Source organism: Engystomops pustulosus, chromosome 9, assembly GCF_040894005.1.
Source record: "Engystomops pustulosus chromosome 9, aEngPut4.maternal, whole genome shotgun sequence".
NCBI lineage: Eukaryota > Metazoa > Chordata > Amphibia > Anura > Leptodactylidae > Engystomops > Engystomops pustulosus.
The window spans coordinates 62,123,090-62,138,264 of record NC_092419.1 but is presented as its reverse complement, the minus strand read 5'-3'; the positions used below and the strand labels follow the sequence as shown (position 1 = coordinate 62,138,264).

Below are 15,175 nucleotides of genomic sequence, written 5' to 3'. Positions count from 1 at the left end.
AATGGCCGTTGACAGCAGCTGTTCAATTTGAACCTTCTTTTGCTATCTCATAGAGAAACTAACACAATTTTCAGGTTCATAAAGGTCAACGGAACTTGGGATTCCCAGCCAGTCTCCCATGCTGGTACTTGCCAAGCCTTAAGCTGCATTGCTGCTGCGATCTGATGAGAGCAGGCACATTCAGCTTAGAATGGCCGTTGACAGCAGCTGTTCAATTTGAACCTTCTTTTACTATCTCATAGAGAAACTAACACAATTTTCAGGTTCAAAAAGGTCAACAGAACTTGGGATTCCCAGCCAGTCTCCCATGCTGGTACTTGCCAAGCCTTAAGCTGCATCGCTGCTGCAATCTGACAAGAGCACACACATTCAGCTTAGAATGGCCGTTGACAGCAGTTGTTCAATTTGAACCTTCTTCTACTATCTCATATAGAAACTAACACAATTTTCAGGTTCAAAAAGGTCACCAGAACTTGGGATTCCAAGCCAGTCTCCCATGCTGGTACTTGCCAAGCCTTAAGCTGCATTGCTGCTGCGATCTGACAAGAGCAGGCACATTCAGCTTAGAATGGCCGTTGACAGCAGCTGTTCAATTTGAACCTTCTTTTACTATCTCATAGAGAAACTAACACAATTTTCAGGTTCAAAAAGGTCAACAGAACTTGGGATTCCCAGCCAGTCTCCCATGCTGGTACTTGCCAAGCCTTAAGCTGCATTGCTGCTGCGATCTGACAAGAGCAGGCACATTCAGCTTAGAATGGCCGTTGACAGCAGCTGTTCAATTTGAACCTTCTTTTGCTATCTCATAGAGAAACTAACACAATTTTCAGGTTCAAAAAGGTCAACAGAACTTGGGATTCCCAGCCAGTCTCCCATGCTGGTACTTGCCAAGCCTTAAGTTGCATTGCTGCTGCGATCTGACGAGAGCAGGCACATTCAGCTTAGAATGGCCGTTGACAGCAGCTGTTCAATTTGAACCTTCTTTTACTATCTCATAGAGAAACTAACACAATTTTCAGGTTCAATAAAGTCACCAGAACTTGGGATTCCCAGCCAGTCTCCCATGCTGGTACTTGCCAAGCCTTAAGCTGCATCACTGCTGCGATCTGACAAGAGCACGCACATTCAGCTTAGAATGGCCGTTGACAGCAGCTGTTCAATTTGAACCTTCTTTTACTATCTCATAGAGAAACTAACACAATTTTCAGGTTCAAAAAGGTCAACGGAACTTGGGATTCCCAGCCAGTCTCCCATGCTGGTACTTGCCAAGCTTTAAGCTGCATCGCTGCTGCGATCTGACAAGAGCACGCACATTCAGCTTAGAATGGCCGTTGACAGCAGCTGTTCAATTTGCACCTTCTTTTACTATCTCATAGAGAAACTAACACAATTTTCAGGTTCAAAAAGGTCAACGGAACTTGGGATTCCCAGCCAGTCTCCCATGCTGGTACTTACCAAGCCTTAAGCTGCATTGCTGCTGCTATCTGACGAGAGCAGGCACATTCAGCTTAGAATGGACGTTGACAGCAGCTGTTCAATTTGAACCTTCTTTTGCTATCTCATAGAGAAACTAACACAATTTTCAGGTTCAAAAAGGTCAACAGAACTTGGGATTCCCAGCCAGTCTCCCATGCTGGTACTTGCCAAGCCTTAAGCTGCATTGCTGCTGCGATCTGACGAGAGCAGGCACATTCAGCTTAGAATGGCCGTTGACAGCAGCATTTCAAATTGAACCTTCTTTTACTATCTCATAGAGAAACTAAAACAATTTTCAAGTTCAAAAAGGTCAACAGAACTTGGGATTCCCAGCCAGTCTCCCATGCTGGTACTTGCCAAGCCTTAAGCTGCATCGCTGCTGCGATCTGACAAGAGCACGCACATTCAGCTTAGAATGGCCGTTGACAGCAGCTGTTCAATTTGAACCTTCTTTTACTATCTCATGGAGAAACTAACACAATTTTCAGGTTCAAAAAGGTCACCAGAACTTGGGATTCCCAGCCAGTCTCCCATGCTGGTACTTGCCAAGCCTTAAGCTGCATCGCTGCTGCGATCTGAAAAGAGCACACACATTCAGCTTAGAATGGCCGTTGACAGCAGCTGTTCAATTTGAACCTTCTTCCACTATCTCATAGAGAAACTAACACAATTTTCAGGTTCAAAAAGGTCACCAGAACTTGGGATTCCCAGCCAGTCTCCCATGCTGGTACTTGCCAAGCCTTAAGCTGCATCGCTGCTGCGATCTGACAAGAGCACGCACATTCAGCTTAGAATGGCCGTTGACAGCAGCTTTTCAATTTGAACCTTCTTTTACTATCTCATAGAGAAACTAACACATTTTTATGTTCAAAAAGGTCAACGGAACTTGGAATTCCCAGCCAGTCTCCCATGCTGGTACTTGCCAAGCCTTAAGCTGCATTGCTGCTGCGATCTGACGAGAGCAGGCACATTCAGCTTAGAATGGCCGTTGACAGCAGCTGTTCAATTTGAACCTTCTTTTACTATCTCATAGAGAAAATAACACAATTTTCAGGTTAAAAAACGTCAACAGAACTTGGGATTCCCAGCCAGTCTCCCATTCTGGTACTTGCCAAGCCTTAAGCTGCATTGCTGCTGCGATCTGACGAGAGCAGGCACATTCAGCTTAGAATGGCCGTTGACAGCAGCTGTTCAATTTGAACCTTCTTTTACTATCTCATAGAGAAACTAACACAATTTTCAGGTTAAAAAAGGTTAACAGAACTTGGGATTCCCAGCCAGTCCCCCATGCTGGTACTTGCCAAGCCTTAAGCTGCATTGCTGCTGCGATCTGACGAGAGCAGGCACATTCAGCTTAGAATGGCCGTTGACAGCAGCTGTTCAATTTGAACCTTCTTTTGCTATCTCATAGAGAAACTAACACAATTTTCAGGTTCAAAAAGGTCAACGGAACTTGGAATTCCCAGCCAGTCTCCCATGCTGGTACTTGCCAAGCCTTAAGCTGCATTGCTGCTGCGATCTGATGAGAGCAGGCACATTCAGCTTAGAATGGCCGTTGACAGCAGCTGTTCAATTTGAACCTTCTTTTACTATCTCATAGAGAAAATAACACAATTTTCAGGTTAAAAAAGGTCAACAGAACTTGGGATTCCCAGCCAGTCTCCCATGCTGGTACTTGCCAAGCCTTAAGCTGCATTTCTGCTGCGATCTGACGAGAGCAGGCACATTCAGCTTAGAATGGCCGTTGACAGCAGCTGTTCAATTTGAACCTTCTTTTGCTATCTCATAGAGAAACTAACACAATTTTTAGGTTCAAAAAGGTCAATGGAACTTGGGATTCCCAGCCAGTCTCCCATGCTGGTACTTGCCAAGCCTTAAGCTGCATTGCTGCTGCGATCTGACAAGAGCAGGCACATTCAGCTTAGAATGGCCATTGACAGCAGCTGTTCAATTTGAACCTTCTTTTGCTATCTCATAGAGAAACTAACACAATTTTCAGGTTCAAAAAGGTCAACGGAACTTGGGATTCCCAGCCAGTCTCCCATGCTGGTACTTGCCAAGCCTTAAGCTGCATTGCTGCTGCGATCTGATGAGAGCAGGCACATTCAGCTTAGAATGGCCGTTGACAGCAGCTGTTCAATTTGAACCTTCTTTTGCTATCTCATAGAGAAACTAACACAATTTTCAGGTTCAAAAAGGTCAACGGAACTTGGGATTCCCAGCCAGTCTCCCATGCTGGTACTTGCCAAGCCTTAAGCTGCATTGCTGCTGCGATCTGATGAGAGCAGGCACATTCAGCTTAGAATGGCCGTTGACAGCAGCTGTTCAATTTGAACCTTCTTTTACTATCTCATAGAGAAACTAACACATTTTTATGTTCAAAAAGGTCAACGGAACTTGGAATTCCCAGCCAGTCTCCCATGCTGGTACTTGCCAAGCCTTAAGCTGCATTGCTGCTGCGATCTGACGAGAGCAGGCACATTCAGCTTAGAATGGCCGTTGACAGCAGCTGTTCAATTTGAACCTTCTTTTGCTATCTCATAGAGAAACTAACACAATTTTCAGGTTCAAAAAGGTCAACGGAACTTGGGATTCCCAGCCAGTCTCCCATGCTGGTACTTGCCAAGCCTTAAGCTGCATTGCTGCTGCAATCTGACAAGAGCAGGCACATTCAGCTTAGAATGGCCATTGACAGCAGCTGTTCAATTTGAACCTTCTTTTGCTATCTCATAGAGAAACTAACACAATTTTCAGGTTCAAAAAGGTCAACGGAACTTGGGATTCCCAGCCAGTCTCCCATGCTGGTACTTGCCAAGCCTTAAGCTGCATTGCTGCTGCGATCTGACGAGAGCAGGCACATTCAGCTTAGAATGGCCGTTGACAGCAGCTGTTCAATTTGAACCTTCTTTTACTATCTCATAGAGAAAATAACACATTTTCAGGTTCAAAAAGGTCAACGGAACTTGGAATTCCCAGCCAGTCTCCCATGCTGGTACTTGCCAAGCCTTAAGCTGCATTGCTGCTGCGATCTGACGAGAGCAGGCACATTCAGCTTAGAATGGCCGTTGACAGCAGCTGTTCAATTTGAACCTTCTTTTACTATCTCATAGAGAAACTAACACAATTTTCAGGTTAAAAAAGGTTAACAGAACTTGGGATTCCCAGCCAGTCCCCCATGCTGGTACTTGCCAAGCCTTAAGCTGCATTGCTGCTGTGATCTGACGAGAGCAGGCACATTCAGCTTAGAATGGACGTTGACAGCAGCTGTTCAATTTGAACCTTCTTTTGCTATCTCATAGAGAAACTAACACAATTTTCAGGTTCAAAAAGGTCAACGGAACTTGGGATTCCCAGCGAGTCTCCCATGCTGGTACTTGCCAAGCCTTAAGCTGCATTGCTGCTGCGATCTGATGAGAGCAGGCACATTCAGCTTAGAATGGCCGTTGACAGCAGCTGTTCAATTTGAACCTTCTTTTACTATCTCATAGAGAAACTAACACAATTTTCAGGTTCAAAAAGGTCAACAGAACTTGGGATTCCCAGCCAGTCTCCCATGCTGGTACTTGCCAAGCCTTAAGCTGCATCGCTGCTGCGATCTGACAAGAGCACACACATTCAGCTTAGAATGGCCGTTGACAGCAGTTGTTCAATTTGAACCTTCTTCTACTATCTCATATAGAAACTAACACAATTTTCAGGTTCAAAAAGGTCACCAGAACTTGGGATTCCAAGCCAGTCTCCCATGCTGGTACTTGCCAAGCCTTAAGCTGCATTGCTGCTGCGATCTGACAAGAGCAGGCACATTCAGCTTAGAATGGCCGTTGACAGCAGCTGTTCAATTTGAACCTTCTTTTACTATCTCATAGAGAAACTAACACAATTTTCAGGTTCAAAAAGGTCAACAGAACTTGGGATTCCCAGCCAGTCTCCCATGCTGGTACTTGCCAAGCCTTAAGCTGCATTGCTGCTGCGATCTGACAAGAGCAGGCACATTCAGCTTAGAATGGCCGTTGACAGCAGCTGTTCAATTTGAACCTTCTTTTGCTATCTCATAGAGAAACTAACACAATTTTCAGGTTCAAAAAGGTCAACGGAACTTGGGATTCCCAGCCAGTCTCCCATGCTGGTACTTGCCAAGCCTTAAGTTGCATTGCTGCTGCGATCTGACGAGAGCAGGCACATTCAGCTTAGAATGGCCGTTGACAGCAGCTGTTCAATTTGAACCTTCTTTTACTATCTCATAGAGAAACTAACACAATTTTCAGGTTCAAAAAAGTCACCAGAACTTGGGATTCCCAGCCAGTCTCCCATGCTGGTACTTGCCAAGCCTTAAGCTGCATCACTGCTGCGATCTGACAAGAGCACGCACATTCAGCTTAGAATGGCCGTTGACAGCAGCTGTTCAATTTGAACCTTCTTTTACTATCTCATAGAGAAACTAACACAATTTTCAGGTTCAAAAAGGTCAACGGAACTTGGGATTCCCAGCCAGTCTCCCATGCTGGTACTTGCCCAGCTTTAAGCTGCATCGCTGCTGCGATCTGACAAGAGGACGCACATTCAGCTTAGAACGGCCGTTGACAGCAGCTGTTCAATTTGCACCTTCTTTTACTATCTCATAGAGAAACTAACACAATTTTCAGGTTCAAAAAGGTCAACGGAACTTGGGATTCCCAGCCAGTCTCCCATGCTGGTACTTGCCAAGCCTTAAGCTGCATTGCTGCTGCAATCTGACGAGAGCAGGCACATTCAGCTTAGAAAGGCCGTTGACAGCAGCATTTCAAATTGAACCTTCTTTTACTATCTCATAGAGAAACTAAAACAATTTTCAAGTTCAAAAAGGTCAACAGAACTTGGGATTCCCAGCCAGTCTCCCATGCTGGTACTTGCCAAGCCTTAAGCTGCATCGCTGCTGCGATCTGACAAGAGCACGCACATTCAGCTTAGAGTGGCCGTTGACAGCAGCTGTTCAATTTGAACCTTCTTTTACTATCTCATGGAGAAACTAACACAATTTTCAGGTTCAAAAAGGTCAACAGAACTTGGTATTCCCAGCCAGCCTCCCATGCTGGTACTTACCAAGCCTTAAGCTGCATTGCTGCTGCTATCTGACGAGAGCAGGCACATTCAGCTTAGAATGGACGTTGACAGCAGCTGTTCAATTTGAACCTTCTTTTGCTATCTCATAGAGAAACTAACACAATTTTCAGGTTCAAAAAGGTCAACGGAACTTGGGATTCCCAGCCAGTCTCCCATGCTGGTACTTGCCAAGCCTTAAGCTGCATTGCTGCTGCGATCTGACGAGAGCAGGCACATTCAGCTTAGAATGGCCGTTGACAGCAGCTGTTCAATTTGAACCTTCTTTTGCTTTCTCATAGAGAAACTAACACAATTTTCAGGTTCAAAAAGGTCAACAGAACTTGGGATTCCCAGCCAGTCTCCCATGCTGTTACTTGCCAAGCCTTAAGCTGCATTGCTGCTGCGATCTGACGAGAGCAGGCACATTCAGCTTAGAATGGCCGTTGACAGCAGCATTTCAAATTGAACCTTCTTTTACTATCTCATAGAGAAACTAAAACAATTTTCAAGTTCAAAAAGGTCAACAGAACTTGGGATTCCCAGCCAGTCTCCCATGCTGGTACTTGCCAAGCCTTAAGCTGCATCGCTGCTGCGATCTGACAAGAGCACGCACATTCAGCTTAGAATGGCCGTTGACAGCAGCTGTTCAATTTGAACTTTCTTTTACTATCTCATGGAGAAACTAACACAATTTTCAGGTTCAAAAAGGTCAACAGAACTTGGGATTCCCAGCCAGTCTCCCATGCTGGTACTTGCCAAGCCTTAAGCTGCATTGCTGCTGCGATCTGACGAGAGCAGGCACATTCAGCTTAGAATGGCCGTTGACAGCAGCTGTTCAATTTGAACCTTCTTTTACTATCTCATAGAGAAACTAACACAATTTTCAGGTGCAAAAAGGTCAACGGAACTTGGGATTCCCAGCCAGTCTCCCATGCTGGTACTTGCCAAGCTTTAAGCTGCATCGCTGCTGCGATCTGACAAGAGCACGCACATTCAGCTTAGAATGGCCGTTGACAGCAGCTGTTCAATTTGCACCTTCTTTTACTATCTCATAGAGAAACTAACACAATTTTCAGGTTCAAAAAGGTCAACGGAACTTGGGATTCCCAGCCAGTCTCCCATGCTGGTACTTGCCAAGCCTTAAGCTGCATTGCTGCTGCGATCTGACGAGAGCAGGCACATTCAGCTTAGAATGGCCATTGACAGCAGCATTTCAAATTGAACCTTCTTTTACTATCTCATAGAGAAACTAAAACAATTTTCAAGTTCAAAAAGGCCAACAGAACTTGGGATTCCCAGCCAGTCTCCCATGCTGGTACGTGCCAAGCCTTAAGCTGCATCGCTGCTGCGATCTGACAAGAGCACGCACATTCAGCTTAGAGTGGCCGTTGACAGCAGCTGTTCAATTTGAACCTTCTTTTACTATCTCATGGAGAAACTAACACAATTTTCAGGTTCAAAAAGGTCAACAGAACTTGGTATTCCCAGCCAGTCTCCCATGCTGGTACTTACCAAGCCTTAAGCTGCATTGCTGCTGCTATCTGACGAGAGCAGGCACATTCAGCTTAGAATGGACGTTGACAGCAGCTGTTCAATTTGAACCTTCTTTTGCTATCTCATAGAGAAACTAACACAATTTTCAGGTTCAAAAAGGTCAACGGAAGTTGGGATTCCCAGCCAGTCTCCCATGCTGGTACTTGCCAAGCTTTAAGCTGCATCGCTGCTGCGATCTGACAAGAGCACGCACATTCAGCTTAGAATGGCCGTTGACAGCAGCTGTTCAATTTGCACCTTCTTTTACTATCTCATAGAGAAACTAACACAATTTTCAGGTTCAAAAAGGTCAACGGAACTTGGGATTCCCAGCCAGTCTCCCATGCTGGTACTTGCCAAGCCTTAAGCTGCATTGCTGCTGCGATCTGACGAGAGCAGGCACATTCAGCTTAGAATGGCCGTTGACAGCAGTATTTCAAATTGAACCTTCTTTTACTATCTCATAGAGAAACTAAAACAATTTTCAAGTTCAAAAAGGTCAACAGAACTTGGGATTCCCAGCCAGTCTCCCATGCTGGTACTTGCCAAGCCTTAAGCTGCATCGCTGCTGCGATCTGACAAGAGCACGCACATTCAGCTTAGAGTGGCCGTTGACAGCAGCTGTTCAATTTGAACCTTCTTTTACTATCTCATGGAGAAACTAACACAATTTTCAGGTTCAAAAAGGTCAACAGAACTTGGGATTCCCAGCCAGTCTCCCATGCTGGTACTTGCCAAGCCTTAAGCTGCATTGCTGCTGCGATCTGACGAGAGCAGGCACATTCAGCTTAGAATGGCCGTTGACAGCAGCTGTTCAATTTGAACCTTCTTTTACTATCTCATAGAGAAAATAACACATTTTCAGGTTCAAAAAGGTCAACGGAACTTGGAATTCCCAGCCAGTCTCCCATGCTGGTACTTGCCAAGCCTTAAGCTGCATTGCTGCTGCGATCTGACGAGAGCAGGCACATTCAGCTTAGAATGGCCGTTGACAGCAGCTGTTCAATATGAACCTTCTTTTACTATCTCATAGAGAAACTAACACAATTTTCAGGTTAAAAAGGGTTAACAGAACTTGGGATTCCCAGCCAGTCTCCCATGCTGGTACTTGCCAAGCCTTAAGCTGCATTGCTGCTGCGATCTGACGAGAGCAGGCACATTCAGCTTAGAATGGCCGTTGACAGCAGCTGTTCAATTTGAACCTTCTTTTGCTATCTCATAGAGAAACTAACACAATTTTCAGGTTCAAAAAGGTCAACGGAACTTGGGATTCCCAGCCAGTCTCCCATGCTGGTACTTGCCAAGCCTTAAGCTGCATTGCTGCTGCGATCTGATGAGAGCAGGCACATTCAGCTTAGAATGGCCGTTGACAGCAGCTGTTCAATTTGAACCTTCTTTTACTATCTCATAGAGAAACTAACACATTTTTATGTTCAAAAAGGTCAACGGAACTTGGAATTCCCAGCCAGTCTCCCATGCTGGTACTTGCAAAGCCTTAAGCTGCATTGCTGCTGCGATCTGACGAGAGCAGGCACATTCAGCTTAGAATGGCCGTTGACAGCAGCTGTTCAATTTGAACCTTCTTTTACTATCTCATAGAGAAAATAACACAATTTTCAGGTTAAAAAAGGTCAACAGAACTTGGGATTCCCAGCCAGTCTCCCATGCTGGTACTTGCCAAGCCTTAAGCTGCATTGCTGCTGCGATCTGACGAGAGCAGGCACATTCAGCTTAGAATGGCCGTTGACAGCAGCTGTTCAATTTGAACCTTCTTTTGCTATCTCATAGAGAAACTAACACAATTTTCAGGTTCAAAAAGGTCAACGGAACTTGGGATTCCCAGCCAGTCTCCCATGTTGGTACTTGCCAAGCCTTAAGCTGCATTGCTGCTGCGATCTGACAAGAGCAGGCACATTCAGCTTAGAATGGCCATTGACAGCAGCTGTTCAATTTGAACCTTCTTTTGCTATCTCATAGAGAAACTAACACAATTTTCAGGTTCAAAAAGGTCAACGGAACTTGGGATTCCCAGCCAGTCTCCCATGCTGGTACTTGCCAAGCCTTAAGCTGCATTGCTGCTGCAATCTGACGAGAGCAGGCACATTCAGCTTAGAATGGCCGTTGACAGCAGCTGTTCAATTTGAACCTTCTTTTACTATCTCATAGAGAAAATAACACATTTTCAGGTTCAAAAAGGTCAACGGAACTTGGAATTCCCAGCCAGTCTCCCATGCTGGTACTTGCCAAGCCTTAAGCTGCATTGCTGCTGCGATCTGACGAGAGCAGGCACATTCAGCTTAGAATGGCCGTTGACAGCAGCTGTTCAATTTGAACCTTCTTTTACTATCTCATAGAGAAACTAACACAATTTTCAGGTTAAAAAAGGTTAACAGAACTTGGGATTCCCAGCCAGTCCCCCATGCTGGTACTTGCCAAGCCTTAAGCTGCATTGCTGCTGTGATCTGACGAGAGCAGGCACATTCAGCTTAGAATGGCCGTTGACAGCAGCTGTTCAATTTGAACCTTCTTTTGCTATCTCATAGAGAAACTAACACAATTTTCAGGTTCAAAAAGGTCAACGGAACTTGGGATTCCCAGCCAGTCTCCCATGCTGGTACTTGCCAAGCCTTAAGCTGCATTGCTGCTGCGATCTGATGAGAGCAGGCACATTCAGCTTAGAATGGCCGTTGACAGCAGCTGTTCAATTTGAACCTTCTTTTGCTATCTCATAGAGAAACTAACACAATTTTCAGGTTCAAAAAGGTCAACGGAACTTGGGATTCCCAGCCAGTCTCCCATGCTGGTACTTGCCAAGCCTTAAGCTGCATTGCTGCTGCGATCTGATGAGAGCAGGCACATTCAGCTTAGAATGGCCGTTGACAGCAGCTGTTCAATTTGAACCTTCTTTTACTATCTCATAGAGAAACTAACACAATTTTCAGGTTCAAAAAGGTCAACAGAACTTGGGATTCCCAGCCAGTCTCCCATGCTGGTACTTGCCAAGCCTTAAGCTGCATCGCTGCTGCGATCTGACAAGAGCACACACATTCAGCTTAGAATGGCCGTTGACAGCAGTTGTTCAATTTGAACCTTCTTCTACTATCTCATATAGAAACTAACACAATTTTCAGGTTCAAAAAGGTCACCAGAACTTGGGATTCCAAGCCAGTCTCCCATGCTGGTACTTGCCAAGCCTTAAGCTGCATTGCTGCTGCGATCTGACAAGAGCAGGCACATTCAGCTTAGAATGGCCGTTGACAGCAGCTGTTCAATTTGAACCTTCTTTTACTATCTCATAGAGAAACTAACACAATTTTCAGGTTCAAAAAGGTCAACAGAACTTGGGATTCCCAGCCAGTCTCCCATGCTGGTACTTGCCAAGCCTTAAGCTGCATTGCTGCTGCGATCTGACAAGAGCAGGCACATTCAGCTTAGAATGGCCGTTGACAGCAGCTGTTCAATTTGAACCTTCTTTTGCTATCTCATAGAGAAACTAACACAATTTTCAGGTTCAAAAAGGTCAACGGAACTTGGGATTCCCAGCCAGTCTCCCATGCTGGTACTTGCCAAGCCTTAAGTTGCATTGCTGCTGCGATCTGACGAGAGCAGGCACATTCAGCTTAGAATGGCCGTTGACAGCAGCTGTTCAATTTGAACCTTCTTTTACTATCTCATAGAGAAACTAACACAATTTTCAGGTTCAAAAAAGTCACCAGAACTTGGGATTCCCAGCCAGTCTCCCATGCTGGTACTTGCCAAGCCTTAAGATGCATCACTGCTGCGATCTGACAAGAGCACGCACATTCAGCTTAGAATGGCCGTTGACAGCAGCTGTTCAATTTGAACCTTCTTATACTATCTCATAGAGAAACTAACACAATTTTCAGGTTCAAAAAGGTCAACGGAACTTGGGATTCCCAGCCAGTCTCCCATGCTGGTACTTGCCAAGCTTTAAGCTGCATCGCTGCTGCGATCTGACAAGAGCACGCACATTCAGCTTAGAATGGCCGTTGACAGCAGCTGTTCAATTTGCACCTTCTTTTACTATCTCATAGAGAAACTAACACAATTTTCAGGTTCAAAAAGGTCAACGGAACTTGGGATTCCCAGCCAGTCTCCCATGCTGGTACTTGCCAAGCCTTAAGCTGCATTGCTGCTGCGATCTGACGAGAGCAGGCACATTCAGCTTAGAATGGCCGTTGACAGCAGCATTTCAAATTGAACCTTCTTTTACTATCTCATAGAGAAACTAAAACAATTTTCAAGTTCAAAAAGGTCAACAGAACTTGGGATTCCCAGCCAGTCTCCCATGCTGGTACTTGCCAAGCCTTAAGCTGCATCGCTGCTGCGATCTGACAAGAGCACGCACATTCAGCTTAGAATGGCCGTTGACAGCAGCTGTTCAATTTGAACCTTCTTTTACTATCTCATGGAGAAACTAACACAATTTTCAGGTTCAAAAAGGTCAACAGAACTTGGTATTCCCAGCCAGTCTCCCATGCTGGTACTTACCAAGCCTTAAGCTGCATTGCTGCTGCTATCTGACGAGAGCAGGCACATTCAGCTTAGAATGGACGTTGACAGCAGCTGTTCAATTTGAACCTTCTTTTGCTATCTCATAGAGAAACTAACACAATTTTCAGGTTCAAAAAGGTCAACGGAACTTGGGATTCCCAGCCAGTCTCCCATGCTGGTACTTGCCAAGCCTTAAGCTGCATTGCTGCTGCGATCTGACGAGAGCAGGCACATTCAGCTTAGAATGGCCGTTGACAGCAGCTGTTCAATTTGAACCTTCTTTTGCTATCTCATAGAGAAACTAACACAATTTTCAGGTTCAAAAAGGTCAACAGAACTTGGGATTCCCAGCCAGTCTCCCATGCTGGTACTTGCCAAGCCTTAAGCTGCATTGCTGCTGCGATCTGACGAGAGCAGGCACATTCAGCTTAGAATGGCCGTTGACAGCAGCATTTCAAATTGAACCTTCTTTTACTATCTCATAGAGAAACTAAAACAATTTTCAAGTTCAAAAAGGTCAACAGAACTTGGGATTCCCAGCCAGTCTCCCATGCTGGTACTTGCCAAGCCTTAAGCTGCATCGCTGCTGCGATCTGACAAGAGCCGGCACATTCAGCTTAGAATGGCCGTTGACAGCAGCTGTTCAATTTGAACCTTCTTTTACTATCTCATGGAGAAACTAACACAATTTTCAGGTTCAAAAAGGTCAACAGAACTTGGGATTCCCAGCCAGTCTCCCATGCTGGTACTTGCCAAGCCTTAAGCTGCATTGCTGCTGCGATCTGACGAGAGCAGGCACATTCAGCTTAGAATGGCCGTTGAAAGCAGCTGTTCAATTTGAACCTTCTTTTGCTATCTCATAGAGAAACTAACACAATTTTCAGGTTCAAAAAGGTCAACGGAACTTGGGATTCCCAGCCAGTCTCCCATGCTGGTACTTGCCAAGCCTTAAGCTGCATTGCTGCTGCGATCTGACGAGAGCAGGCACATTCAGCTTAGAATGGCCGTTGACAGCAGCTGTTCAATTTGAACCTTCTTTTACTATCTCATAGAGAAACTAACACAATTTTCAGGTTCAAAAAGGTCAACGGAACTTGGGATTCCCAGCCAGTCTCCCATGCTGGTACTTGCCAAGCTTTAAGCTGCATCGCTGCTGCGATCTGACAAGAGCACGCACATTCAGCTTAGAATGGCCGTTGACAGCAGCTGTTCAATTTGCACCTTCTTTTACTATCTCATAGAGAAACTAACACAATTTTCAGGTTCAAAAAGGTCAACGGAACTTGGGATTCCCAGCCAGTCTCCCATGCTGGTACTTGCCAAGCCTTAAGCTGCATTGCTGCTGCGATCTGACGAGAGCAGGCACATTCAGCTTAGAATGGCCGTTGACAGCAGCATTTCAAATTGAACCTTCTTTTACTATCTCATAGAGAAACTAAAACAATTTTCAAGTTCAAAAAGGTCAACAGAACTTGGGATTCCCAGCCAGTCTCCCATGCTGGTACTTGCCAAGCCTTAAGCTGCATCGCTGCTGCGATCTGACAAGAGCACGCACATTCAGCTTAGAGTGGCCGTTGACAGCAGCTGTTCAATTTGAACCTTCTTTTACTATCTCATGGAGAAACTAACACAATTTTCAGGTTCAAAAAGGTCAACAGAACTTGGTATTCCCAGCCAGTCTCCCATGCTGGTACTTGCCAAGCCTTAAGCTGCATTGCTGCTGCTATCTGACGAGAGCAGGCACATTCAGCTTAGAATGGACGTTGACAGCAGCTGTTCAATTTGAACCTTCTTTTGCTATCTCATAGAGAAACTAACACAATTTTCAGGTTCAAAAAGGTCAACGGAACTTGGGATTCCCAGCCAGTCTCCCATGCTGGTACTTGCCAAGCCTTAAGCTGCATCGCTGCTGCGATCTGACAAGAGCACGCACATTCAGCTTAGAGTGGCCGTTGACAGCAGCTGTTCAATTTGAACCTTCTTTTACTATCTCATGGAGAAACTAACACAATTTTCAGGTTCAAAAAGGTCAACAGAACTTGGGATTCCCAGCCAGTCTCCCATGCTGGTACTTGCCAAGCCTTAAGCTGCATTGCTGCTGCGATCTGACGAGAGCAGGCACATTCAGCTTAGAATGGCCGTTGACAGCAGCTGTTCAATTTGAACCTTCTTTTACTATCTCATAGAGAAAATAACACATTTTCAGGTTCAAAAAGGTCAACGGAACTTGGAATTCCCAGCCAGTCTCCCATGCTGGTACTTGCCAAGCCTTAAGCTGCATTGCTGCTGCGATCTGACGAGAGCAGGCACATTCAGCTTAGAATGGCCGTTGACAGCAGCTGTTCAATATGAACCTTCTTTTACTATCTCATAGAGAAACTAACACAATTTTCAGGTTAAAAAGGGTTAACAGAACTTGGGATTCCCAGCCAGTCTCCCATGCTGGTACTTGCCAAGCCTTAAGCTGCATTGCTGCTGCGATCTGACGAGAGCAGGCACATTCAGCTTAGAATGGCCGTTGACAGCAGCTGTTCAATTTGAACCTTCTTTTGCTATCTCATAGAGAAACTAA

General features: G+C 45.2%; 54 pseudogenes; all 54 read right to left on the bottom strand.

The window, feature by feature from the left end:
- Positions 1–83: 83 nt before the first annotated feature.
- Positions 84–202, bottom strand: LOC140097875 (5S ribosomal RNA; annotated as a pseudogene).
- A 448-nt stretch (positions 203–650) lies between these two features.
- Positions 651–769, bottom strand: LOC140090962 (5S ribosomal RNA; annotated as a pseudogene).
- A 70-nt stretch (positions 770–839) lies between these two features.
- LOC140089857 (5S ribosomal RNA) lies at positions 840–958 on the bottom strand (annotated as a pseudogene).
- Positions 959–1,406: 448 nt separating this feature from the next.
- On the bottom strand, positions 1,407–1,525 carry LOC140096694 (5S ribosomal RNA; annotated as a pseudogene).
- A 70-nt stretch (positions 1,526–1,595) lies between these two features.
- LOC140078910 (5S ribosomal RNA) lies at positions 1,596–1,714 on the bottom strand (annotated as a pseudogene).
- Positions 1,715–1,784: 70 nt separating this feature from the next.
- On the bottom strand, positions 1,785–1,903 carry LOC140097121 (5S ribosomal RNA; annotated as a pseudogene).
- A 447-nt stretch (positions 1,904–2,350) lies between these two features.
- On the bottom strand, positions 2,351–2,469 carry LOC140082198 (5S ribosomal RNA; annotated as a pseudogene).
- A 259-nt stretch (positions 2,470–2,728) lies between these two features.
- Positions 2,729–2,847, bottom strand: LOC140090824 (5S ribosomal RNA; annotated as a pseudogene).
- Positions 2,848–2,917: 70 nt separating this feature from the next.
- Positions 2,918–3,036, bottom strand: LOC140083253 (5S ribosomal RNA; annotated as a pseudogene).
- A 70-nt stretch (positions 3,037–3,106) lies between these two features.
- Positions 3,107–3,225, bottom strand: LOC140085285 (5S ribosomal RNA; annotated as a pseudogene).
- Positions 3,226–3,484: 259 nt separating this feature from the next.
- On the bottom strand, positions 3,485–3,603 carry LOC140097752 (5S ribosomal RNA; annotated as a pseudogene).
- Positions 3,604–3,673: 70 nt separating this feature from the next.
- Positions 3,674–3,792, bottom strand: LOC140097629 (5S ribosomal RNA; annotated as a pseudogene).
- Positions 3,793–3,861: 69 nt separating this feature from the next.
- On the bottom strand, positions 3,862–3,980 carry LOC140082187 (5S ribosomal RNA; annotated as a pseudogene).
- Positions 3,981–4,050: 70 nt separating this feature from the next.
- Positions 4,051–4,169, bottom strand: LOC140098531 (5S ribosomal RNA; annotated as a pseudogene).
- Positions 4,170–4,239: 70 nt separating this feature from the next.
- Positions 4,240–4,358, bottom strand: LOC140089549 (5S ribosomal RNA; annotated as a pseudogene).
- A 69-nt stretch (positions 4,359–4,427) lies between these two features.
- LOC140082176 (5S ribosomal RNA) lies at positions 4,428–4,546 on the bottom strand (annotated as a pseudogene).
- Positions 4,547–4,805: 259 nt separating this feature from the next.
- LOC140101773 (5S ribosomal RNA) lies at positions 4,806–4,924 on the bottom strand (annotated as a pseudogene).
- A 448-nt stretch (positions 4,925–5,372) lies between these two features.
- On the bottom strand, positions 5,373–5,491 carry LOC140090960 (5S ribosomal RNA; annotated as a pseudogene).
- Positions 5,492–5,561: 70 nt separating this feature from the next.
- LOC140087280 (5S ribosomal RNA) lies at positions 5,562–5,680 on the bottom strand (annotated as a pseudogene).
- A 448-nt stretch (positions 5,681–6,128) lies between these two features.
- LOC140094755 (5S ribosomal RNA) lies at positions 6,129–6,247 on the bottom strand (annotated as a pseudogene).
- Positions 6,248–6,695: 448 nt separating this feature from the next.
- Positions 6,696–6,814, bottom strand: LOC140089537 (5S ribosomal RNA; annotated as a pseudogene).
- A 70-nt stretch (positions 6,815–6,884) lies between these two features.
- LOC140092899 (5S ribosomal RNA) lies at positions 6,885–7,003 on the bottom strand (annotated as a pseudogene).
- Positions 7,004–7,073: 70 nt separating this feature from the next.
- Positions 7,074–7,192, bottom strand: LOC140097120 (5S ribosomal RNA; annotated as a pseudogene).
- Positions 7,193–7,262: 70 nt separating this feature from the next.
- On the bottom strand, positions 7,263–7,381 carry LOC140078909 (5S ribosomal RNA; annotated as a pseudogene).
- A 259-nt stretch (positions 7,382–7,640) lies between these two features.
- Positions 7,641–7,759, bottom strand: LOC140082534 (5S ribosomal RNA; annotated as a pseudogene).
- A 259-nt stretch (positions 7,760–8,018) lies between these two features.
- LOC140096580 (5S ribosomal RNA) lies at positions 8,019–8,137 on the bottom strand (annotated as a pseudogene).
- A 259-nt stretch (positions 8,138–8,396) lies between these two features.
- Positions 8,397–8,515, bottom strand: LOC140089525 (5S ribosomal RNA; annotated as a pseudogene).
- A 259-nt stretch (positions 8,516–8,774) lies between these two features.
- Positions 8,775–8,893, bottom strand: LOC140078908 (5S ribosomal RNA; annotated as a pseudogene).
- A 69-nt stretch (positions 8,894–8,962) lies between these two features.
- On the bottom strand, positions 8,963–9,081 carry LOC140082165 (5S ribosomal RNA; annotated as a pseudogene).
- Positions 9,082–9,151: 70 nt separating this feature from the next.
- LOC140089390 (5S ribosomal RNA) lies at positions 9,152–9,270 on the bottom strand (annotated as a pseudogene).
- Positions 9,271–9,340: 70 nt separating this feature from the next.
- LOC140097506 (5S ribosomal RNA) lies at positions 9,341–9,459 on the bottom strand (annotated as a pseudogene).
- Positions 9,460–9,528: 69 nt separating this feature from the next.
- Positions 9,529–9,647, bottom strand: LOC140091566 (5S ribosomal RNA; annotated as a pseudogene).
- A 70-nt stretch (positions 9,648–9,717) lies between these two features.
- LOC140078907 (5S ribosomal RNA) lies at positions 9,718–9,836 on the bottom strand (annotated as a pseudogene).
- A 70-nt stretch (positions 9,837–9,906) lies between these two features.
- On the bottom strand, positions 9,907–10,025 carry LOC140095078 (5S ribosomal RNA; annotated as a pseudogene).
- A 70-nt stretch (positions 10,026–10,095) lies between these two features.
- Positions 10,096–10,214, bottom strand: LOC140086845 (5S ribosomal RNA; annotated as a pseudogene).
- Positions 10,215–10,283: 69 nt separating this feature from the next.
- Positions 10,284–10,402, bottom strand: LOC140082153 (5S ribosomal RNA; annotated as a pseudogene).
- A 70-nt stretch (positions 10,403–10,472) lies between these two features.
- LOC140097913 (5S ribosomal RNA) lies at positions 10,473–10,591 on the bottom strand (annotated as a pseudogene).
- Positions 10,592–10,661: 70 nt separating this feature from the next.
- Positions 10,662–10,780, bottom strand: LOC140097384 (5S ribosomal RNA; annotated as a pseudogene).
- A 70-nt stretch (positions 10,781–10,850) lies between these two features.
- Positions 10,851–10,969, bottom strand: LOC140097260 (5S ribosomal RNA; annotated as a pseudogene).
- Positions 10,970–11,417: 448 nt separating this feature from the next.
- Positions 11,418–11,536, bottom strand: LOC140090959 (5S ribosomal RNA; annotated as a pseudogene).
- Positions 11,537–11,606: 70 nt separating this feature from the next.
- LOC140087279 (5S ribosomal RNA) lies at positions 11,607–11,725 on the bottom strand (annotated as a pseudogene).
- A 448-nt stretch (positions 11,726–12,173) lies between these two features.
- LOC140089512 (5S ribosomal RNA) lies at positions 12,174–12,292 on the bottom strand (annotated as a pseudogene).
- A 70-nt stretch (positions 12,293–12,362) lies between these two features.
- Positions 12,363–12,481, bottom strand: LOC140097118 (5S ribosomal RNA; annotated as a pseudogene).
- A 70-nt stretch (positions 12,482–12,551) lies between these two features.
- LOC140096579 (5S ribosomal RNA) lies at positions 12,552–12,670 on the bottom strand (annotated as a pseudogene).
- Positions 12,671–12,740: 70 nt separating this feature from the next.
- LOC140089500 (5S ribosomal RNA) lies at positions 12,741–12,859 on the bottom strand (annotated as a pseudogene).
- A 70-nt stretch (positions 12,860–12,929) lies between these two features.
- LOC140078906 (5S ribosomal RNA) lies at positions 12,930–13,048 on the bottom strand (annotated as a pseudogene).
- A 70-nt stretch (positions 13,049–13,118) lies between these two features.
- Positions 13,119–13,237, bottom strand: LOC140097694 (5S ribosomal RNA; annotated as a pseudogene).
- Positions 13,238–13,307: 70 nt separating this feature from the next.
- Positions 13,308–13,426, bottom strand: LOC140086399 (5S ribosomal RNA; annotated as a pseudogene).
- A 70-nt stretch (positions 13,427–13,496) lies between these two features.
- On the bottom strand, positions 13,497–13,615 carry LOC140089488 (5S ribosomal RNA; annotated as a pseudogene).
- Positions 13,616–13,874: 259 nt separating this feature from the next.
- Positions 13,875–13,993, bottom strand: LOC140089476 (5S ribosomal RNA; annotated as a pseudogene).
- A 259-nt stretch (positions 13,994–14,252) lies between these two features.
- LOC140098038 (5S ribosomal RNA) lies at positions 14,253–14,371 on the bottom strand (annotated as a pseudogene).
- A 259-nt stretch (positions 14,372–14,630) lies between these two features.
- LOC140078905 (5S ribosomal RNA) lies at positions 14,631–14,749 on the bottom strand (annotated as a pseudogene).
- Positions 14,750–14,818: 69 nt separating this feature from the next.
- Positions 14,819–14,937, bottom strand: LOC140082142 (5S ribosomal RNA; annotated as a pseudogene).
- Positions 14,938–15,007: 70 nt separating this feature from the next.
- On the bottom strand, positions 15,008–15,126 carry LOC140089388 (5S ribosomal RNA; annotated as a pseudogene).
- Positions 15,127–15,175: the final 49 nt, after the last annotated feature.